This window comes from Hyaena hyaena, unplaced genomic scaffold (assembly GCF_003009895.1).
Source record: "Hyaena hyaena isolate Hyena2069 unplaced genomic scaffold, ASM300989v1 scaffold_1654, whole genome shotgun sequence".
NCBI classification, from domain to species: Eukaryota; Metazoa; Chordata; class Mammalia; order Carnivora; family Hyaenidae; genus Hyaena; species Hyaena hyaena.
This window is the reverse complement of record NW_024082293.1, coordinates 7,859-32,897: the sequence shown is the minus strand read 5'-3', so window position 1 is coordinate 32,897 and position 25,039 is coordinate 7,859. Positions and strand designations below refer to the sequence as shown.

The 25,039-nt window shown below is 37.4% G+C and overlaps 1 long non-coding RNA gene across 1 annotated transcript in view; it reads right to left on the bottom strand.

The window, feature by feature from the left end:
• LOC120226339 overlaps positions 1–6,692 on the bottom strand; it is a 206,714-nt gene extending 200,022 nt beyond the window's left edge. The window contains exon 1 of the long non-coding RNA XR_005526997.1: positions 6,595–6,692. This is a non-coding gene — a long non-coding RNA (uncharacterized LOC120226339). The remainder of the gene's footprint in view (positions 1–6,594) is intronic.
• Positions 6,693–25,039: the final 18,347 nt, after the last annotated feature.

Sequence of the window (25,039 nt, the reverse complement as noted above, 5' to 3'; positions counted from 1 at the left end):
CAGGGAAGGAGCGGAGACAGAAGGAAAGAGAATTTGAAGCCAGATCTGAGCTGTTAGCACAGAGCCTGATGCGGGACTCAAACTCATGAAATGTAGATCATGACCTGAGTTGAAATCAAGAGTCAGATGCCTAACTGACTGAGCCAGGCAGGTGCCCCTTTTTTTAGATTTTAAACATACATATTTAGAAATCTCTTTCAGACAATTATTTTTCTCCATATCTTACAGTACCATATTATTTTTTACTCAATATTTCTAACTTTCCCTTTTGGCAGTACATTTCTCATATAATCAGTGCTTCCTACCATTGCTTCTTTTTGTTTTAAATAGGAATTCCATGCACCTCGACATGTGGAAGTGTGGTTACATCGGTAACATACTGATACCTATGCTTCATATATGCTTCTGCTGGGTTTCTATTAATTTCACTCTTAATTTCAACTCTTCTTAAGTAGTTATTTCCATTTCTAAGTTTGAAATTTATGTAACTATGTGAATAGCATGCATTTGGACTTTACCCTCACCTTCACTGGAGGCTTGTGTGCTTCATAGTTGACTGATGATTATTTTCCCATCCAAGATTGTCTTCTGTTTTCTTCTCCCTCTCTATTCTTTCTGTAATTCCAAATTACTTATTTTTATGTGATAATCTAGGACTTCCTGCTTTAATGCAAGTGTTATCTCATGGTGAGAATTAAATAGTTTGCTGAGTTATAACAGTTCTTTATACATTCTGAATACAAGTCTCTTATTAGATACAGGATTTGCAAATAATCTTTCCCCTTTCTGTGGACTGTCTTTCCACTTTTTTGATGATGTCATCTAAAAACACAGATGTTTTCCATTCTGGTGTAGCCAAATTTATCTTTAACTTTTATTTACTTAATTTTTATTTATCATCCGTACTTTTGGAGTCATATCTAAGAAACCACTGCCTAATCCAAGGTCACTAAGGTATACCTGTATGCTTTCTTCTAAGAGTTTTAGCTTTTACACTTGGGTCTACAGGCCATCTTAAGTTACTTTTGGTATATAGCGAGAGTTAGCAGTCTCACTTCCTTCTTTCAAAAGTGTATATCCAATTGTTCTGGCACCATTTGTTGAAACTGTTATTTTATCCAAAATTGAATTGTAAGCACCCTTGTCAAAAAACAACCATAAAATACGACTTTATTTCTGGACTTTCAATTGTATTCCATTTATTCATAGGTCTGCCCACATGTCAGTACCACATAGTCTTGATTACTGTAGTTTTGTAGTTAAGTTTTGAAATCAAGAAGTGTGATTTCTTTAAAATTCTTCTTTTTCAAATGTTTGACTGAGTCCCTTGAATTTCCTTATCAGTCCCTTATGTTTCCTTATGAGGTGTGAAGTCAGTGTTTTCTCATACCTTTCCCGAGCAGATGAACAACACTGATCATGAAAGTGGCCTTCAAGGTTCCCAAGAATATGACAAAGATTTTTTTTTAAATACCTGATTTATTTATCTTTCTATCTATCTTGAGAGAAGGAGAAAGAGAGTGAATGCATGAGCAAGCAGGGGAAGGGCAGAGAAAGAGAGAGAAAATCTTAGGCAGATTCCATGCCCAGTGTGAGCCTGACATGGGGCTTATCTCATAACCATGAGATCATGACCTGAGCCAAAATAAAGAGTCAGATGCTTAACCAACTGATCCACTCCGATGCCCCTAGGGCAACGATTTTCAAAACACCTTATGGACATCTCATTCCTCAGCTTTTTTTCTATTTTCAGTCAACCTCGTGTCAGCCCCAATGAGTAGTACCACCATAGGCAACTTCAATGTTGAAAAAGTGCTACTAGCTGTTTCTGAAAAATGCCCTGGGAATAGGGCGGTTCACACAGAGTTTGTGCTGACTAAGGTCAATAAGGAAAAATACCTGGAAATGAAGCTTTTCAGGGAGCTTTCAGACAGGTCAAATAGTGACACTTCTCTGGGGATCTTTGAACCTGTTCTGTTCCCTCCAGCAGCTGCTAGGCTGCTGATAATGTTGTTGATTTTCAAGGCTGCCATAGATTTGGGGAAAGGGGATAGAGTCACAGCAAGTTAAAAGCACCACAAATCTCAGTGTTATTACAGAGATACAGCTTTTTTAATGACACTTTTTGAAATGTATCAAGGATTTGGTTAATTTCCAAAGTTCTGAAACAGTCATTTTGACATATTTCACCAGTATAATGATTGCTTTTATAAAGAAGCAGATTTTCTGAGGTCCTTAATCTGCCATTCCAGAGTTCTTCTAACCTCGACATGATGTAAAATCTCTATTTCCAGCTACTTGTGATTATATCTACTCTAGACTCCCCATAGGCTTTTTTCTTTTAGGTTCCACCTGCTAATCTTATGGCCCTTCATTCTAGGATTTTCTTCAAGCAAGAGATTTGGTTGGTTGGTTTCAAGGTATAGGTGTTTATGTATATGTGTTTGTTTGTTGCTAGTTTGTTTTAATTTATCTTTTAACCTGCAAGTCTATGTATTTCAGATGGGAAAGGTACTTTTCTAAATGAATTCTATACACAATACTGAACAAAAGTGTCAAAACACTTTTTTAAATGATGGCAAGAATTTGGTAACATGAGATGATCTGAAGACAAAAAAAAAAAGTAGTTTTTACAAAGTCTTAAGTGGTGGTAAGAGATAAAATCTATAACAAAGATGATGACATAAGTCTTGGTCAGGCAAAAAGCCAACTCCTTTCCTAAAATGGAAAGAAATAATAGGAAAAGGAATGGCAGCATTCCAGGAAATGAAGGATTGAGGAGGCCAGGGCTGAAGAAGTTTTCATTGTAGATATATTTTCTTTGTGAATGGAATGTAGAAAAGGTTGGCAATGGTAGGATACGTTCTTGAAAAATATGGAGACATGTTGAAAGAACAAATGCGGAGGACGGAGGAAAAAAACTTAAGGATTCAGAGAATAATGTTTCTCAGCTTTGAGAACATAGGGAGAGTGAAGATATAAATCTGTAATGCCAATAATACGTACCACTATGTGATTTACTAGATCACTGGCGCTCTACCAGCTAGGCCTTAAGTCATGTGAAATCACTTCCATTTCTGAAAATATGTTAGGCTCGTTCATACCTTCATGCCTTGTCTAGTGCCCTCCTCCAGTTCTCCATTATATATAGCATCTAGTCTTCATCTGTCATGTAGTTCTCTCCAGGAGATAGCTATGCCTTATCTAATTAATAAGTTGGATACAAAGCCACAGCCTTTATGCTAACTATGTCTTAGATCACACTTCTTGTGTAGAACTCTACTCTGATGAGGTATATTCATAAGAACAAGACTTTCCTAACTTGTATGGAAAGAAGCAGTTTTAGCTTCTTTCTAGAGTACTTCTTAGACTGTGAGTGTTTGAATAAATCAATTCATTTAGGTCAGTAGTTAAGAAGCACATTTTTGTATCTGACCCAAACTCCATTCTCTAATCAATCTTTACCAGTCATGAAAAGACAGGTTGATTCCCATCTTAGTCAGTTGAATCTGCTCTAACAAATTACCATAGAGTGGGTGGCTTATCGCTAACAGAAATTTAGTTCTCACAGTTCTGGAGGCTAGGAAGTCCAAGGTAAAGGTGCCAGAACATCCGGTGTCTCTCTAGAGCCCACTGTCTGGTTCACAGGCCCTGTCTTCTGGCACTACCCTAACACGAATGGGTGAACAACGGAGCCCAGTGAGTCTCTTCTGCTGAGGATACTAATGCTATTCATGAGGGCCGCGCTCTCAGGACCTAATAGCCTTCCAAATGCTCCAAGTCGAGACATCATTACATTGGGCATTAGGCCATCAACATGTGAATTTGAGGGGGATATCAACATTCAGCCCATAAATATCCTCTTTGGTTTATTTCAGCTGACACATTATTACAGTCCTCAAATATGAGCAGGGCTTCTTTAATAGAAATTTTAACACATTATCAGTCTTCTCTATAAATATATCTATTGCTCTATCCTAGACTTTAAGTACTTTGAGTTCAGCCAAAAAGACTGTCACTACTGGACACTTCATACCTAACCAAGGGACCAAACAGAGTAGACACACTATAATTCTTTATCAGAGTGGAGGGCAATTTCCTTTTGACAAAAGGAGGAAGATTGTAGAGATTTCAGAGGCAGAGCTCCCACTTCCTATTTTTTAAATGAGTTCTTTGGAAAGAAACTGCTGAATAATGTAGTATATTGTGAAAACAAGCTTAGAGGTAAAAAAAAAAAAGAAAGGTGCAGCACAATAGATATAGTTTTCTTCCATAAGTAAATAAAATGTAAGCCTTTGAAGAGCCTTTAAAAAGCATGCATTCCAGTTTTAAACAATGAAGAACATCTTTACATAGTTCTATGCAATGATCTCTCAGATATACTGAAGCAGATAAATAAGGGAGAGAAAATTTGTATAATATGCTACTGATTATATAAAAATTACAAGCATGGGGCACCTGGGTGGCTCAGTCAATTAGGTGTCTGACTTTTGGTCTCAGCTCAGGTCATGATGTCATAGTTTGTGAGTTCAAGCCCAGGCTTGGACTCTGCACTGACACTGCAGAGCCTACTTGGGATTCTGTTTCTCTCTCTCTCTGCCCCACCCTCTCTCTCTTTCTCTCTCTCTCAAAATAAACAAACTTTAAAGCAAATTGCTAAATATGCATATATGTAGGCATACACTTATATTAACAAGATACGTAATAGGCACTTGCCAAGTCAACATGTAATCGTTATCAATTTAACTTAATAAAGGATAAATTTACCTTACCGACAACCTTTGGTGGTTTTATGTTTTCCCCTCAAATGTATATGCCCCTAAAAAAGACACTGGGAAAGAAGTCATCTTTTCTGATCACATTATTATCAACAAGGAATGTGTGATCTCCTTGAAGAGTGCAGGTGTTTGCATGTGAGATGTGACACTTAGGTTGCTAAGGTAACAGTCTGCTTCTTGATAATGAAAAAGAAATCATCACTAGAGTAAAAAGATGTGCGAACAGACCAGCTACAAAGTCCATTTGAAAGAAAAATAGGGTTGATTTCAATACTGAATGAAACATGGGCAAATGAGGAAATGGGGACTCAGACTCCTATTTTGCATCTTCTTCCCACATCTAAGGGAGCTTCTCCCATGGTACCAGTCCTGTGTTCTCCTGCTTTCCCCCTCTCCCCTCAGTAAAACTCACTCTCTTATTTGCTTAAAGTGTGATTATGTATAGCTTGCAAAGTGTGACATTTCCCCCCAAAATGGTTATCTTCCATATTAAAAAGGTAAAAGGGAATTTACCCTCACACTCTCTCTGTTTCCATAAATCCAAGACTTTTCAATAGATACTGAAATGGTATCACTTAGATGCTCCAATACAGATAGATAATTAGTTTACTGGTCCATGCTCTTATTGCCTGAATATTACTAGTCCAAAATCATCCTTCCTGAATTTGGAACATACACTCTGAAATCAAGAATAAAATTTCAAGAAACATACAAAATTACGAGATTCATCAACTGAGTGCTAATATCCCACATTTACTAATAATTACTCATTTGATCAAAGGCAACCCAATACTTTTAAAATTCAGTTCAATCTCTGAATTGAGGTAGAAGGTGGAGAAGTTGGATTGAAGGTTGCTCAATGTGGTGATCACATCTACTTTCTTGAATACTTTACTTTTAGTCTTCTCAGATTTTCATTCAGATAATGTTGACTTGGTATCTTCTGAGATATTTTTTTCTCTAGAATTTTGTAAGTCACTTTCTACAGCAATTTCCTTTTTAATTAGAAAAGAAAAATACTACGGGGCACCTGGGTGGCTCTGTAGGTTAACTGTCTGACTCTTGATTTCAGTTCAGGTCATTATCTCAGGGTTCATAAGTTCAAGCCCCGAGTCAGGTTCTGTGCCAACAGCACAGAGCACAGAGCCTGCCTGAGATTCAATTTCTCCCAGTCTCTCTCTCTCTCTCTGCCTCTCCCCACACTCATGCTTGCACTCTCTCGTGTACATACTCTCTCTCTATCCCTTTCTCTCTCAAAAATAAAAAAAAAAAAATAAACATTTAAAAAACAAATAAAATCACTAAGATGTGATTTTACATACATGACATTAAAATATATTTGAAAATCAAATAATTTATGTGTGACATTAGATCATGAACGTTCTAATGGCCCAAAGCAGCAAAATTTCAATGCAGAAGTTGTCTTTAGTTTGGAATTCAGAAACCACTAATATGACAGCAACAAAACTAAAAAGAAAATAAATCCATAAATAGTCTGCAATTAGGAGAGAAGGATACCAAAAATCCAATAATTCTTAGAAATTTTTGGAAGACTGGGAGCATAGAATTGTTTTAAGAGATGAAAGGGAATTAGTGAACAAGAAAGAACGCCTTCTTCAAAGTTAAACAGATTTTGAATTAAACTTCTCAGTATCAAAATTAGACAAAGAAATGGATACAAAGCAAGTATTAGAACATAATATTTTCAAATGCAAGAGCTTAATAAAACTTGTATACCTAATAAAAGGCAATCTCCCCTCCTCCAAATGTTTCTATTATGCAACATTCAGGTAACAACGGTCAATAACTATCATACCTTTTTAAAATGATGTCTAGATTCTCACACCTTCCTTGTTCAGCCTCCTTCCCTCAGCTTTCTTCCTCTGTAATACACAGTGCACACTGCACTGAGTGGCACCTAAAATGCATGAGAGATGATGCTATTAACATGATGGGTCATGCTCCAAAGTCTTCCCACTGTCTATGAATGAACTGGACTTCCTAACATGGCCTATTAAACCAACATGCTCTGATCACCACTTAGCCCCTAACTCGTCTTGTCCCATTTAACTCCTTTTCCTCCAGTTTCATGCAGCTTGCAGTTTCACATCTAGCTCATGCTTTGTCATGCCACTGGGCCTTTGTAAGAGGACTCCCTTTGTCTGCAACCTTTCCCACCATTTCTACCTGTTCCCCATTGCAGCTGGATCAAAAAAGAATATAATACAAAATTTCACCTCATCTGAAGGCCCCCCAAGAGCTAGTTCCTGCCCAGTTCTCCAGTCTCATCTCAGCCTATTCTTCTCGCTCCCTAGTTCAAGCCACATCAGCCCACTTCATATTCCTGTAGGCACTGAGTTGTTTGCGGCCTCCAACTCTCCACATATGCTATTCTGCTGCCTAGAAGTATGTTTCCTTTCTCCATTTTTCACTTACTTAACTTCTATACATCCTTCCAGTATCATTTCACATATCATTGCTTCAAGGAAAATCTCAAATTCATTCCCATAATGGACCAGGGACTCTGTCCAAGGTTAGCAGAGCACCCTGTACTTTTTCTTCATATCTCTTATTACATTTCCTAACCATATGCATTTATGTGTTTCATTTTTTATTTTTTAATGTTTACTTATTTTGAGAGAGAGAAACAGAGCATGAGTTGGGGAGGGACAGAGAGAGAGGAAGACACAGAATCGGAAGCAGGCTCCAGGCTCTGAGCTGTCAACACAGAGCTTGATGCAGGGCTTTAACTTACCAACCATGAGGTCTTGACCTGAGCTAAAGTCCACGCTTAACTGCCTGAGCCACCCAGGTGCCCCACATTTATGTGATTATTAAAAATTAATATTCATCTTCCACTATGAGACTTTAAAATCCATGGAGGCATGGTAATTTTCCTTGACAAGAAATTGAATCTTTCTTACAGACACTCCAGCAGCTAGCAGAACACCTGATATACTAGCTATTTGATAAACCATTGTTTAAGTGAGTTCTATTAGGGGCGCCAAGGTGGCTCAGTAGGTTAAGCATCTGATTTCTGTTCAGGTCATGATCTCACAGTTCTTGGGTTCGAGCCCCACGTCAGGCTCTGGGCTGACAGTTCAGGGCCTGGAGCCTGCTACAGATTCTGTCTCTCTCTCTCTCTCTCTCTCCTTGTCCCTCCCCCACTCATGCTGTCTCTGTCTCTCTCAAAAATAAAAATAAAAACATTAAAAAATAAATGACTTGTATTAATAACTTGCAGTTAAAGAAATTATTACTGATGAGAAAAACATTGCCTTACTCTCTATTTTCTTATCACAAAAATATATAGTAGACCAAAATCCTGCCAAAATTTGCACACTTGCTTTCACAAAGGTCATTGGCAGATTAGATGACTAACATATGTAAACACCTAGATGGGCTCAGTATTCAGCACATGATTGGAATTCACTTCTCACCACTTCTCCTGATTCATCTGTTCTCACACGATGTTATATAATGAAGAATTTTATTAAAACAGCCCCTCTTTTCATTGTAATTGCATTTAAAGTGTTGTTGGTAAAGGATTTAGGAAGGAATAATTTAAAACATTCACTTGTCTTAACATAATTTTTCTCCAAAAAGCTAAAGTCATATTCAGAAAGTGATGAAAATCAGAATTTTGGTCTCCAGAATCACTGAACAATTCTGGCAAACAACTTTTCTATGAATATCAACTCCTACTACATTTAAAGATGATCACATCTACAGGTTTATCATTTACATTTAGTTGTTCTCTGCTGAAGGCATGTGCTAAGGAATGCGCAGAGCCTCAGGGTTTCATTTATGCAAGTACATGTTTCCCTCTGTGATTTTCTTGGGAAATTGTATATTTGAATGTGTATGCTACAAACACATTCTCTATATTAAATGCAGACAACTACTTTATTTTCATAGAGATAATAACTCTCCCTCGCATCAGTATTGTTTAAGAGTATATCTTTTCAGATTCATACCACAAAATCTGAATATTAATGTAAGTCTTTAAAGCATTTTGACACTTACCTTTTGGAGCTTCAAGAAATTATCAAATATTGTTGGACAGGATATATATTTCTATCTGATATATGCAGAACTTAAAGTCCAAAGGGACTGATTTGCAAAAGGTTGTTTTTTCCATACAGAATAATATAAAGTTGAGAAATAAGAGTCCTATTTTCTGGTCCATGATATGCATCCCAAATTGTGTTACAAATTATAAATATGTGCATACATATTTCAAACAACACAAATTCCCTTCTCTATAGAGCATGGGTCTTTTAAAAAAAAATGTTGCTTTCTTCTGAAATACAGGGGGGAAATGTCGGTTTTGTGGTGGGAGTATGGTCTTTGGTTCAAAAGCAAATGTTTCTTTTCTCCTTACACTATGGCTCATCTGTGGCTTTGCTCAGTCAGTAGATATCCTTCATCTCTACCCTTCAAGTTTTCTTATTCTGGGTTCCAGGCTGAAGATGTTTCTCCCCTGCTGGTCAGGTATATCCCCTTGCCAGTGAACTAAAGAGCAAAATGGCTGGCAGGAACGTGGTATACCTATAAGAGCTTCTGCTTATCTATAGAGTACATCATATTTGCTCATAAACCATTGGTCAAAGCAGCTACATTCATAAACTTATGTCAATATATTGGTGATGTAAACTCTTCCCACAAAAAGTATTGGAAATTAACACAGCAGTTGGTGAGCATGGAAAATCCTCTTCCAGAGAAGAAGTTAATGATTGAGACAAATAATGTGATCTATCAAAGACCTCCCTTGATCACAAATATTTTCATATTTTTTCTTATTCTATTTATTTCCCCAAAAAAAGACACAGAAAAATTTCATCCCGTCATGTTCTCAGCCTTAAAGTCCAAGATCTCATGATAGTCTTTACATCAGATCCAGGTATACAGCTCCTCTTGGTCCAGAGAACTGTGAATTAAAGAGATAAATTTTCTCTTCCCCCATACACTATTCCCTACCATATTCTCTAAAGGGGAGAAGGGAAATATCCAGAAACCTTTCAATCACAAAAATTCTTAAATTCCATTGGGCAAATATTATTAAATACATTACCCTGAGGGTTGGTAAGGTATCTTGACTGGGCCCAAGTCCTACTTCTTATAACTGACTCCACAGTTCATTATTCCCCCTAACTCTTTACTCTGACCTCTGAGAGTTCCTTTATTTTCCTTGTCCAAATCAAAAGAAAGCAATAAAGAACATGACCTACTTAGAAACTGAGCAATTGTCTCAGCCTACTTTATATCTCCAGATATTTGAAAACTAATAATTATTTCACATCACAGTCACAATCTCTTTTAATACAGGTTTGATTTCAGTCAACTGCTTATGCTACTGTCCACACCCACATCACTTTTCAAATATTGCACCTCCCAACCCCCAAAATTTTCTTTGGGAAAACACTTTTAATCTCTTCTTCTTGAGCCATCATGTCCAACTAAAAAAATGTACTGGAGCCCATACTAATCTATAGAGATATCTTAACAAAGGGAATCATGGTTGTATCCTTGATTTGGTTTATGCCTTGAGATTGAATCTGATTATCGGAATAACTATTTGTTTTTTTACCTATTGGACATGAGTAGGAATTACACAGCCTAGTCCTGTAAGATAAAGAATTTCTGAATTCTTTCTTTTTTTCCTTATACTCCTGCTTACATATGGGCCAATTCTTTTCTGAGCACTTTTCTGAGTATGTGCCTTATTTTATTTGCCTAATGTAGCTAATAAATACAAGCTGTAGTACAACTTTGCATCACTTTTGTTTCACAAAACTTACTATCCTAAATCCATAAACTTATTAGGTATACTGTTTGCCTTCCAAGTTTTCAATACCTTCAGTGTGGAAATATTTGCCACTACTGGTATTAACAGACATGTTTTCAAATCTCCAATAAAAGTCCCATTATTATCCTGCTATACATTTTTAATGATATAGCTTGGGGTATTTTGTTAGGACAGCACCCATTTCTACTACCACTTTATTTGTATACCACTCAGTTTTGCTGTGGAATGGCATCAAAACCTCAGTGGCTTACAGTTATAAACTTTCTTAATCATATTACATGTAGGTTGACTCTGGATGCTATGGTTTTCCTTGTCTTGGCTCCATAAGAGTTTTTATCCCAAGAAATAGGCTACAGAAACAGCTTTTGTCTAGAAGAACATGTCCTCCTTTGGAATTGTGCGGTTTTTTCCAACCCACCTTATGCCGGTAGATATTTTAAAAACCAATGCTTGTTTCACATCATAAATAGTCACTATGTATGCATTCTCATGGCGGAGGAAAAGAGTAAGAAGTATCATAGCATTTTAAGAAGAAATGACTATCTTAGTATGCAAGTTAGAGGGCTAGATTTTTTTTTTTTGAGCATGTTTTTGTGCTATAACAAAACTCCTTGTGGTATTACTCTGAGTCCTCCACTGCAGTGGGGAATCTGCATTAGTGATTGTGAGCTTTGTTTTGCTGTTATTCGTCAAATCGTACATCTGTTAGAGCTCACAGACCCTTAGAGGATAAACAGGCAATCTTATTATTATAAAAATGGAGACACCAAAGGGTAAAGAGGTATCTTTCAAAGGGTAATGGCCACTGAGGAGGGCACTTGTTGGGAGGAGCACTGGGTATTGGATGTAAGTGATGAATCATGGGAATCTACCCCCGAAACCAAGAGCACACAGTATACACTGTATGTTAGCCAACTTCACAAAATTATATTAAAAAAAAAAAAATGTGGGACAGAATTTGGCTCCTCTCACTTTTAGTTTAGAGTTTTGGCCACTATATGCTTCCTTCTTTTGAGGGATCAGGAATTAAATTTAGTAAAGCCAGTGGCGTTTGTTTTGTTTCTGTTATTATCACTGTTTGTGTTATCAGTGTATATAATGAAAGGCTGTATCTTCATCTCCTTTTTTCCAGTCTCATATTCACATGGACTATCTGTCTGCTTAGGCTAAATTATGTAGTATGTCTTTATCAGTTATTTTAGGCTGATTTATGTTATAGTAACAAATGACTCCAAATCATAAGCTTAAAGCAACAAAGATTTATTGCTCACTCATACTCATGTGCATTTCAGGGTGGGTATAATTGTTCCATGGCAGTAGTAAGGAAGTCGGCTGAGCCATGCAATAGCTCTAATTCTGTGGTGGTGGTTGTTGGAAAGTTATCCAAATAACTCTGCCTATGTATCATTGGCTAGAATTGATGTTGATGGGATTAATAAAATAATTTTTGCATAAATTAAGGTTCAGAGCATAAGAGAGGGCAGGAAACAATTTTTGACCAGGTACAATTTCCATGCATGTACAATATCTCAGAAAAAAACTAATTTTCTCTCTTCATTGCTTTATTTTATTGGAATAAGAGAATTTAAGGGAGGTTTGATTGGAAAAGGTCTGAAAATATGTGGAAAATGGAACTCTTTTTGGCTTTATCACAGTATGTATACCAGCATTCTGCTTCTAGGATAAAGTATGCTCCTAGTAAACCAGTCTTTGCACAAATAAGAGCTACTGATTCTCAAAAGGCTACTACTTGAGGGCCTGGAGATGGGAGTTAAGCAAGCATCCTTGGAAGGGGAATTGAAACGTGGAGCATCTACCCAGCAAGAAAGAAATACATTTGTTTTTGTTTTTGTTTTTAGCTGCTCTACACAGAAAGAAACCACAAATCACAGCAGTGGTACTGGGCACAGGGTGGCTATAACTCAGATACAAAACAGACAAACAAACAAAAAACACCTCACCCTCTTTTTGGCAAAGGAATCAGGGAGAGAACCCAGAGACACCAGGGCTTCTTGAAAGGAAACTCCAGAGAAGAGGAACACTGAAAACCTGAATCTTTGACACTAGAAGTGTGCATGCCCGGGGAAGCTGCAAGGAACCAGGAGCTATGGTTTAAGGAGCTGAAGTAACTCTGAGCCACTGCCACTACAGATGTGTAGTCTTTACTTTGAAACAAAGTTAATTTTCTTCTAAAAAAAAGCATCTACAGTATTTAAAGCACCATAACAAAATTAAGAACTTACACAAGATAATTATTTATAATGCCCCAAATCCACTCCAAAGTCACTTCATTACAAAAATCCAGAAACAATGACCCACTTTGAAGGAGAAAGAAAATCAACAGTTGTCAACCCTAGGGTGAGCAGGTTTGGGAACCATCAGACAAGAACTCTAAATACAGTTATTATAACCATTCTCAGTGAGATAAAAGAATAAAATACACACTTGCAAGAAATAAAAGGTAGGAATTCTCAGCATAGAAATAGTAAACATAAAAAGAAACAAAATAGAAATATTAGAATCAAACAATACTAGATCTAAAATATGAATTTCTAGGGGAGGATTTAGTAACTGAAATGATAAAAGCATCTATGCGAACCTGAAAACAGATTAATAGTAATCATCCAGTTTGAAGAAGAGAGAAGGAGTGTAAAAAAACATAACCTGGGCCTCAGAGAGCTGTGGGTAATTTTAAAAGTTAGTACACATAGTTAATTACTGCCATGGAGAGAAAGGAACAAGGGTATGGCAGAAAGTTTCTGAAAACCTAATGACCTTAAATTCCCCCCAAATGATAAAAGACATTTATGGATTCCAAAAGATCAGCAAATCCCTCAAAAAGACAAATTTGAAAATAATCAATCATACCTAGGCACATCTTCATAGTCAAATTGCTGAAAGCCAAAGATACAGAAAAAATTGGAAAGTATTCACAAAATAAGAACACTATGCATACAAAGATAATAATGTTCCAAATAATGGTGGATATGACATCAGAAACCATTAAGGACAGACAACAGAAGAAAAACATATTTGAAGCCTAGAAAGAAAAGAAAAAACAATGGCTAACCCATAATTCTGTATTGAGCAAAAATGGAAAGAGTTTTTTAAATAACACTTTCAAATAAAATAAAACTATGGAAAATTTAAATAAAATTATTTAGGTCCAGAGAGAATTCGTATCAGAGGGAAACTCAAATCTTTGGGAATGAATAAAGTTTAAATGAATAAAGATTAAAAATAGTAAATATATAAATATAAAAATAATTTTCTCATAGAAATTTACAAGTTGATTTTAAAATGTATGTAGAAATGCAAATAACCTAGAATAGTGAAAGTAATGTTAAACAAAAGAACACCTGGAAGACTTTCACTATAAGACTTTGGAAATTACAGTAACACTGTAATAATCAAAACAATGTAGTATTGGCTTGAGGACAAATATATAGATCAATAGAACAGAACAGAGTATCCAGAAATAGATCCAAACATATATGATGAATTGATTTTTAACAAAGATGGTAAACCAATTCAATGGGGGAAAACGTATTTTTCAAAACATGGCACTAAACAACTTGATATTAGTTTGAAAAAAATAAAATACAAATAATTTCAACCTTTCTTGAAAGTTAACCCAATGGGTTGCAGACCTAAGTATAAATGCAAAAAAACATAAAACGCCTATATTAAACAAAACAAACCACAATCTTGGAGATTGAAAGGCAGGCAAGCACATCTTAAATAGAACATGTATGCATAATTATAGAGGATATATATATATATAAATATGAAACGGAAGACTACATATAGGATATATATATCAAAGAACTTTTATCTAGACTATACAAACAACTCTTACAACTCAATAGAAGACAATCCATTTTTTTTTTTTTTTACTGTTCAAAAGATCTGAATGGGCAATTTACAAAAGAAGACATATAACTAGTCAAGAAATACACAGAAAAATACTCAACATCATTAGTCATCAGAAAAAACGTAAATTAAAACACGAGTATACAGGGGCGCCTGGGTGGCTCAGTCGGTTAAGCGTCCGACTTTCGCTTAGGTCATGATCTCGCGGTTCGTGGGTTCGAGCCCCGCATCGGGCTCNGCTGACGCTGTCTCTCTCTCTCTCTCTCTCTCTCTCTCTCTCTCTCTCTCTCCTGGAAATAAATAAAACAGTAAAAAAAATTAAAAAGAAAAAAACCACGAGTATACATACCACCTGTTAGAAGGTGGAGGAGGGACAGTAAAGTATCCTTCAGACCAAGAAGACACTTTGAGACTGAAAAACAAAGCAAGGCATTCTATCATTTACACAGTTTCATTCAGGATAACTTATTGACAGTGGGATCAGGCAGACAACCATCGCAGTGCTATGCAGCCTTCTTTGACCCCATCCAGATCTTACGTAACAGCTTCTATAGAGCAAGGAAGCATTGTGGTGAGGTCACAGCGCACCAGAAGATCAGAGGATCTCTACGAGCTACCTAAAGGGGTGCCATCTGTGTACCAGTCATCTGTACTAGTTATCAAACTGGCACCTTCAGTACAAACTTCCCTGCATCATGGGTCCGTGCAAACATTAACCTCCACATGGCCTGGAACATGCAGCCCAGAGGGAGGTGACTGTGTCAACATGAACAAGATGGAGTCAGTGCTGCTGGCACTCTTACACCACCCATAAAAATAGCTAAAATTAAAAAGACTGAAAATACCAACTGGTGGCTAGGATGTGAAGCAACTGACAGTCTCATAAATTTATGATGGAAATATAAAATGATGTAACTGACCAAAATAGTTTGTCAGCTTCCTATAAAGCTAATAATATGCTGGCCCTGTGACTCAAGCATTTCACTCCCAGATTATTTACATAAGGCAATAAAACCCAATGTCCATGCAAAGATTTATACATAAGCTCTCATAACATCTTCATTTGCAACACCCCAAAATTTAAATAGCCCAAATATTTACCATTATGAGAATTAATAATATAAAAAGAAAGTGTCATCCACTCAATGGAATACTATTCAACATTAGGAAGGAATAAACTACTGATACGTACAACAGTACAGATGAATCTCAGAATAATTTTCCTGAGAAAAATATTCTAGCCCAAAGATGACAATATCATGATTCCCTTTGTAAAAATGCAAACTAATCCATGGGGACAAAAATCAGGTAAGCAGCTGTAGCAGAGGGTTGGAGGAAGGACTGATGGAAAAGATACAGGAAGGATCTTTTAGGGATGATGAAAATGTTATGTATCTTGATGATGATGGTAATTTTATGAGTAAATACAGCTGTCAATATCCACTGATTATCGATTTTAAATGAATGTTATTTCTTATATGGACATTTTTTCCTCAAGAAAGTTGATATGAAAAGAAATACTTATAAGTGCCACCATTTTTTTGCTTTGTTTTGCTACCACAAAGTCTACAAGGAATCATTTCTATTCCTGGTCATGATAGACTAGATGAGTAAATATCAACCATGCTTCAAAGAATAGCTAGAAAACATGAAATAATGTGTAAAAGTTATATTTTTAAGTATTTATAATGTTATACTTGAAGGTATAACTGTTATCTCCTAAGTCATTAGACTTGCAAGGCCAATATGTCAGAAAGGAGAGAAGCCCAAAACGTTTGGGCACAGCATTCAGCACACTGGCTTTTTTTCTTACGGAATTTGTTCAGCCTGCAAGCTCCTCTTGAAGGCTGAACAGTCCAGTGGCATTCACCAGGATACATACATACATTCATACTACATACATGAGTAAATAAATAAACCACCTGGTAGGTCTTTAGTAACCACTCCTGGTTTGCTTATTTAGCAAGACAATTAACATGTATAGAGAAGCAAGAATGACAGTATTAAGAAAGATATAGTAATTCTCCTTGGAGGGAAAGCTATATATAATAGATGATATTGATGTTAAGCTTTGAAGAGGAGTTGTATTTTTCTCACTGGAGTTGTAGAGATGGTATTTCTCTCTCTTTTTTTAAGTTTATTTATTTATTTATTCTGAGAGATAGAGAGACAAAGAGCACAAGTTGGGGAGGGGCACAGAGAGAGGTGGGGAGAGAGGATCCCAAGCAGGCTCCATGCTGTAAGTGCAGACTGCAACGTAGAACTCAATTTCATGTTTCATGAGATCATGACCTGAGCCAAAATCAAGAGTCAGACACTTATCCAACTGAGGCACCCAGGCGCCCCTAGAGATGGTATCTCTAAGCCGAAGACATAACAAATAAGTCCTTCATAAAGTTTCTCAGAGAGCTTCCTTCTCTCAGCACACGGAAGGAAGAAAGACAACAAGGAGGTTCAGGAGAGTACTGAGGAGGTCTCAGCCTTTTCTCTGAAGAGACCATGAATCTCTACTTGCTCATTTTCTTTGCCATAGTCAATCTACACTCTTCCAGAAGTAGAGCTTCCAGAAGACTTAGACTTCCTCTAAGTCCTAGAGACTGCCATTTTCAGTATGTAATAGCTTTTCAGTATGTAATTTTAAATACCAAGAGAATAAGCACCTTTCTTTTAGAGACTCTGTATACTTAATATCTATTGTGTACTGCTTTCATACATTTCGAATTGTTTCTGACTTAAGCTGTCTTTATCCACTTGTTTATGACAAAGACTAAAAAAAGTTGTTTTTAGAAATAGCATTGTTTTGACAGAAGAATAAAGTAAGTTTTGTCATCATGCCATTTGTTCTCGCTGATAAGAACTCAGTACCTCACCTGCTGAGGGGTCCCACTGGGGGTCTGTCAATAAAAACATATGAAGAAGCCACCAATTACAGTGTAATAGACATTTAGAGTATAAATATCAAGAGCGTGTGAATACTATCCAAGAGTCAATCTGGGCAAGGCTCCACTTTGCTGATTGAAACAGCTCTCTGAAAACCTTGAGACAATGCCTGCCACAGTAAAGGCAACCTTTACCTACAGCAGCGAAAACCATGCAGTGGCCCTGCGAAGATCAGCTTGTCCCTCAACATAGGCATTGTTATACCCTAGCAATGTGCTGTAGCCACAAGGGACTTTTACCTTTGCACTGGCTGCTAGACCTCAGCTCTTGGTTGACTAAGTTGTCTCTTGTACCAAGTCCTATAATAAGAATACACCTCAACAAAATTTGGACTTTATTCCTTTCATCTCCCCTTGCCTGGAACAGTACTGTACATAATCTATCATTGACTGGAGTATGTTTTTCCTCATTGGCTTATTAAGAGGCATTATCATGTATGCTATTGGCCTGTGAAATTCCCATAGTGAACCAGTGTTAAATAAACTATTGGTAAAGACAATCTCAGTCTCTGAGCATCAACTTGCCTCCCCAAAACAAACAAACAAAAACACCTAATTAGAATGACCTAATTTTCAGGTGAATATTGATCAGGAAAGAAAGTCATTAGCTGGCTTTTTCCAATCTCAAGGATGACCTTACAGGTAAAAAAAAAAAAAAAAAAAAAAAAAAAATGAAGCTTTGTTCTTCTGTTTAATGTATGATCTTGACCAGCTATTTCATTTCTCTGAGCTTCCGATTCTGACAAAGTCATCAGACTAGAATATCATGCCATGAATGGAATGCCTAAAATGGCACAAGATTACCATGCTAGTCAACCTATTTGTTCCATACCATGATGATTGCAATAAAAAAAAAAAGCCTACATTCTGCCTACTATGTGAAAAGCTCCATCCTAAACATGCTATTATTGAGGAGTTACCCAGAAACACTGCCTACAGCATGACAGTTCCTGTGAATCTTAAAAGACTGCTGAAGGTTTTCTGTATTAAACATTAGGAACGTGTCCAAAGGGAACAGCTTGTCAATACTTCTCTTCTCAAACTGCATCATTCACTTAGCTCTTTCCTTCCCTGGACATAAAAGCAGCTGCGGCAAAAGGGCCACATGTGTGTCCAGTGATGAGTTTTACAAAACCATTTTTTTTTTAATTTTTAAAACATCTACCTTGGAAGGCATGCGATTAAAAAAAATTACAACCAATAACAATCATCTTCAGGAAAAAAAAACATTCTCCTGGTGCTTCTGGTATCGTACACCTCTTACAAAATGAATTCCAAGTTCCTTTGCATTCACTTGTTATCCATAGATTTTCTGCTGTGAATATCCCCCTGCAACAGGAAGTTTTCCTGAATCCCTTGAATCCCTTGGCGAAGATCAATTCTGTGGTATCAATCCTGAGCTATAGGTTATAGTTTATTCTAACTTCAAGATTCCAGAAGTTTGAGGCATTTCATTAAAAATAATTTCTAAGTGATAGTCTCAAGTGCAGGTAAACACTCACATCTATGCAAACATATCCATCAACCACAGATATATCATGTAGGGTAAGGTAACAGACCGTGATTGTCATCTCTTTGGTGTGTCTGTGAGTATTTTCAATTCTTTATGTTTTAACTCAATAAATAATTTTCCTCTTAGTTACCTCCCATAAGACATCAACTGCAAATCCTCGATTAAAAGTTGTGGGTGGAAAATGAAAAGAGGTAATTTCTTTTTTTTTTTTTNTGAACAATAGCATCATTGAGGAAATAAAAAACAATTTTGAGATTCTCCTATTTCCTAACTTTCCTGACTTCATTATTTTTTAATTTTTTTAATGTTTTATTTATTTCTGAGAGAGACAGCGTGAGCAGGGGAGGGGCAGAGAGAGAGGGAGACATAGAATCCGAAGACAGGCTCCAGGCTCTGAGCTGTCAGCACAGAGCCCGACGCGGGGCTCGAACCCACAGACTGTGAGATCATGACCTGAGCCGAAGCCGGACGCTTAACCGGCTGAGCCACCCAGGTGCCCCGAAAAGAGGTAATTTCTTTCCTTAACTCCTCTGGGGGTAAAAATTGATCCAATAAGGAACAAGGACCTATCAGTCTGATTGGAGCTTCCTTAGGGGAGATTTTTGTCTGATAAAAAAAAGCTGGGCCCATTCATCCTGCCTTGAATGCAAGTATGTAAGCTCCTGTTTCCTGAAACTGATGTGGCCATTAGGCAATAAACTTAAAAAAAAAGAAAAAGAAAGTCAACATCTTTAGCATGGCAAAACAGAAAATCAGCAAAGGTCGAGAAAGTTATCTTCAAAGGTAATCCAATCTGAAACCAACTACTTGAAGCTATTTTGTTATTGAAGTTAACAATATATGAATAACAAAGTTGTGACAGCTTATTAGCTTAAACTATAATATCTCAGGTAGTCTGACACCTGTAGTCTAAATGCATCCTAGACATACCCTAGACAAAGCATTATTAACCCATTATATGATCTGATGTCTGAAGGGCATTTAGACCTATGTCTGGCATACATTAAGGACTATATGATTTTTTGCTTCATTGTTTTTAGTTTTTTCTTTATTTTTTTTCTTACTGTTTATTTACTTACTTTTGAAAGAGAGCTTGAGTAGAGGAGGGACACAGAGGGAGGGACAGACACAGAATCTGAAACAGGCTCCAGGCTCTGAGCTGTCAGCACAGAGCCTGATGTGCAACTCGAACTCACAAACCGTGAGATCATGACCTGAGCTAAAGTCGGACGCTTAACTGACCGAGCCACCCAGGCGCCCCTCTTTGTTGTGTTTATCACCTGAGATGAAAATACTTATATTCACTCAGCCTCTTCATTTGGGTATCTAAGCATCTTTCATCTGACTTCAGGGACACTGGACTCATTCGTGTTCCTCGAAGACAACAATTCTTCCCTGACTCATGGCCTTTGCACTTGTCTCCTCACCCTGAAGTTCCTCTTCCCCACACCATGGTATGGCTTGCTGCCTCATTTCATTCAGTAATCTGCCAAAATACCAAGTCAACAGATACTGTCCCTCAATGGCCCTATTTAGAATAAGATGGTAGAAGCAGGAAATAGTAGAATTCAGTTAAATTAACACAAAATCTTGAGATTTGATTAGTACTTTTTTCAGTATAGATTTTATTCTTTTCAATAAATTCAGCACCCCCTGAATGTTATGTAATTTAATCAATTTAACCTCTTCCCACTAATGGGCATTTGTGTTGTCTGTTTTTTATGCGTATAAAAGAATGGCAGCAAAGACCACACCTGTGTGTGCACATTTGGTGAGAACGTTCATAGGATCAGTTCCTGGCAGTGCAAGTATTTGGTCAAAGGCAAGTGTACTCATTTCATTTGTTTCAGTTATTGAGATAAAGGCAAATGTCTTTAATTTTAAAAGTTATGCCAACTTGCTCTTCAAAGAGGGTGCGCCATTGGATGATCCCATGAACAAAGGACAAAACTCACATACCATCACTGTTATCACGGTTTTTAGTCTAACAATCTGACAGGTGAAAAGACTTTCATTGTTATTCTTACTGTATTTCTTTGAGACTGAACATTTTCTTTTCATATTTGCTATTTGATTTTCTTTTCTTTTTTTTTTTTTTTTGTTAGTAATCTAGTGGTCAAATTTTCCAAGTCAAATCCTCACTTTTATTCATCCTAGCTATGTGACCTTGGGTCATTTACTTAAATTTGTTGTGCCTCCATTTCCTCTGTTAAAGTGGGAATGAGAGCACACACTGGGCTGAAGAGCTATTGTGAGAACTTCACTGATTAATAAATACAAGGTGCATAGGACAGCGGCAGGCACCTGTACAGGAAGTACTCTGTAAACAGTAGCTCATATTATCCATGTCTGCTGCTCACTTTCCTGCTGCACTTTTTCTTATAGATTCATATATTCAGGAAAGTAGTCTGTTGGCTGTCATTTATGCTGCTTCCTTGTCTTTCATTATTTGACTTTAAAGAAAAACAGCATTAATTTCCTACAGAAATATTAAATGGTGTTTGCTATGATTACAAACATTTGAATTCCAAGATAATGAAAACAAATCATGCCTTTTTTCTTCTTTAGGAATCAGAGCCCCTTGGGGCACCTAGGTGGCTCAGTTGCTTAACCATCTAACTGAGTTTCCAGTCAGGTCATTATCTCAGGTTTAGGTGAGTTCAAGCCCAGCATAGGGCTCTGTGCTTAGAGCGTGGAACCTGCTTGAGACTCTCTCTCTGACCTTCCCCTCCCTCTCCTCTTTCAAAATAAATAAATAAACTTAAAAAAATAAAAGGAATCAGAGCCCTGTGTTTTTAGGGGAGGTACGATGAGTAATGGTTCTGAAAGTGCAGCAGGGAGCCAAAAGAATGTCTCCTCCACCTCTCTGGAAATGGCAGCCAGTTCCTCCTGTGGGGACTGTAGGACCTCAGTCTCTGCTCAGGTTTAGTGAAGCCAAGCAGGGCTGAGGACCTGAGCCTGCTTGTTGCTTCACAGCACAGGTCCAGAGGGTGTGGCAGGATCCCTAGCGGCCTGCGGGAGCGCCACTGCGGGGTTGTTTGGTGTGCCGCCCTATGCCCAACACCGCAGAGATGAAGCAGCCATTGGGGACAGGAGCACAACTGAGAAAGGCGGCAAGGATTAATTTATTTTAGGATTCTGCTCAGAATGCCCTAAGGGGATCTCTGGGAGGTCAGCAGAGGCAGGAGCCGGGGTGGGAGACTGAGTTGAGATGGCCTACTGTGCTGGGCACTAGTGCAGGCAGGGATGGGATCCTTGGCTTGTCGGTGTTGACAGGAAGCTTGTCAGAAAGCCCTCGAGAGGCTATTTACATGCACAGCCTGGCATGGCGTGGGCTCCCGGTGCTGGCCTGGGTAGGCCGATGTGCCCGCGCCTAGCAGGTAAAAGCAGCTGCTGGAAGATCTGACATCAGTGAGTTGGGCTCTTCACACCCATCGCTAGGTCCCGCCCAGTCCAGCCTGTCTACCCACTGAAGCTCACGGGTCTTCTTCAGCTTGTGCTCTGCTGCCTTTCAGGAGACACAGCGCCCAGGTGTGCCTGAGCTCCATGTCCCCACTGCCTGCAGCAGCAGCAGCAGCAGCAGCAGACCCTACGGCCTCCAGATTTGATCGGTATTACTGAGAAAAATCAGGGGCGCCTGGGTGGCTAAGTGGTTAGCAGCTGACTTCAGCTCAGGTCATGATCTCACAGTCCTGCTCTGTGCTGACAGCTCAGAGCCTCAAGCCTACTTTGGATTCTATGTCTCCCTCTCTCTCTGCCCCTCCCCAGCTTGTGCTCGCTCTCACTCTCTCTCTCTCTCTCAAAAATAAAGAAACATTAAAAAAGAATTTTTTTAAAATCACTGAAGAGTTCTGCATCTCACTTTTCTCATCAGTCAAGTGGGGAAAAATAATGCATGATCACAGGGTGTGGCAAACTTCTGAGGACAGGTCTGCATGAAGATGGCTCATTAATTGCCTAACAGTAAAGATGTAAGATTACATTTTATGAGTGATTGTAAATAATTGAGAGCAATATTTGACAGTGTGTCATGGCAAAACCACATATACACACTTATGTTGGTATGAGCTTTCGATTTCGTAATTTTGCAAATGAGTATACAATGATCCTCAGAATCATGCTATGGTAATATAAAAGATATAAATATGTATCTTTAGGTATAAATTATGTGTGTTTGAAAAAAACTGAGGCCGTCAAGAGCAAAGTAACTTGCATTCACAGCCTGCAAGTATTAGATGTTACACTTATTCCAACATTTTTACAACATAACACCGTACGACAGATTTAAATGCCAAAAGGGAAGATATAAATCTAAGTAGTCTATCTAGTTAAGATCCATGCTGATGAATTATACAATAATTTCTAATGTGTTGATACAAATACTGAACCTTTCTTGCTCACACAAAGAAAGAGATCTTTTTTTCATTGTTATGGCTGTAAAAGCAAAGAAATTGCAAAAGAGTTTTGAAACATTTAATAATAAATACGCTCAGTTTCTGAGTTCCTCGCCACAAATGAAAGGCTTTAAAAGACCACATTATTAACTTCCTCCATTGCCAATTACCCAGCTGCATGACAAGACAACCTCACAAATTTGTTAACTGGACGAAGCAAACTTCCTGTTTTTCTTTCCTCCTCACTAGCAACACAAATCATATCAAGCTTTCCAAAGGAAAAAACCCCTCGACAAGATTTGTGCCTGACAAGCAGTCAAAGCAGTACAGGGCCAAGGTTCCAAGGTGTAAATATAAATGAATATTGCCACTCTAAACACAATATGCTATCAGAAGATTTCTCCAGGTCATAAATCCTTAAGGTATATGCCTCAGAGATTTTTTTTTAATACATTAGTATTCTAGAAATGAGAAACAGTGCAGGGTTGATCAAACCTTATTAACAATTGTCCAAGAAACTAACACTTTAAGTACAATGGTTCTAGAATACCTTTTCCAAGATCATGAATTCAAAGTTTAGCACATTATCAAAGAATTCAGCACATCATGCAGAGTTTTCAGCTCAAAACTGTACGTCTTTGTTCACTGTCTAAATATGTATTGATTCCTCCTATGTGCTATGTTCTGTATCTGATACTAAGGAAAACACAAAGTATTGTTTTCTTCTTTGTAGTGGTGATGGTGTAGTTGGAGTGGTAAGATATTTACATAAATGACCATGGCATAAAGACAAAGTTAATAATGTCTGTCAATGCAGAAGAAAGTATCAAGTTTGGGGAATTTGGAAGAATGATGACTTGTGTCATAGATTCCAGGTTTTAATCTGGAAGATAAAGATTATCTAGTTTATTATCCTCATATTTGATAAGAGGAGATTAGAACTCTGTATGGAAAAGTAATTTATCCTAGCTCATAAAACTAATTAGTAACAGACCCAGGAGGAAAGTAAGTTCTCTAAATTCCCTGTCTTTTGATACTTAAAGGAATTGATGTTCACAATGGTTAAGAATAACAGTCCTGGCAAGGGAAACAAATGCAAAATTAAACTACTGAGACTAAACCAAAATAAAAAGCTTTTGCACAGCAAAGAAAACCATCAACAAAATGACAAGGTACCCTACTGAATGGGAGAAGATATTTGTAAATGATATATCTTGATAAGGGGTTAATATCCAAAATATATAAAGAACTTCTACAACTCAACAAACACACAAAAACAAATAATCCAATTAAAAAGGTGGGGAGAGGTCCTGAATAGACACTTCTCCAAAGACAACATACAAATGGCCAACGGACACATGAACAGATGCTCAGTGTCACTAATCATCACAGAAATGCAAATCAAAACCACAATGAGATATCATCTTATACCTGTCAGAATAGCTAAAAATCAAAAAGACAAGAAACAACAAATGTCGACAACGATGTAGAGTAAATGGAGCTCTGTGCACTATTGGTGGGAATGCAAATTGATACAACTACTAAAGAAAACAGTATGGTAGTTCCTCAAAAAAATTAAAGATAGAATTATAATATGATCCAGTAATTCCACTACTGAGTATCTACCCAAAGGAAATGAAAACAGTAATTCAAAAAGATATATGAACCCCTATGTTTACTGCAGCATTATTTACAAAAGCCAAGATATGAAAGTGACCCAAGTTTTCAGCCAC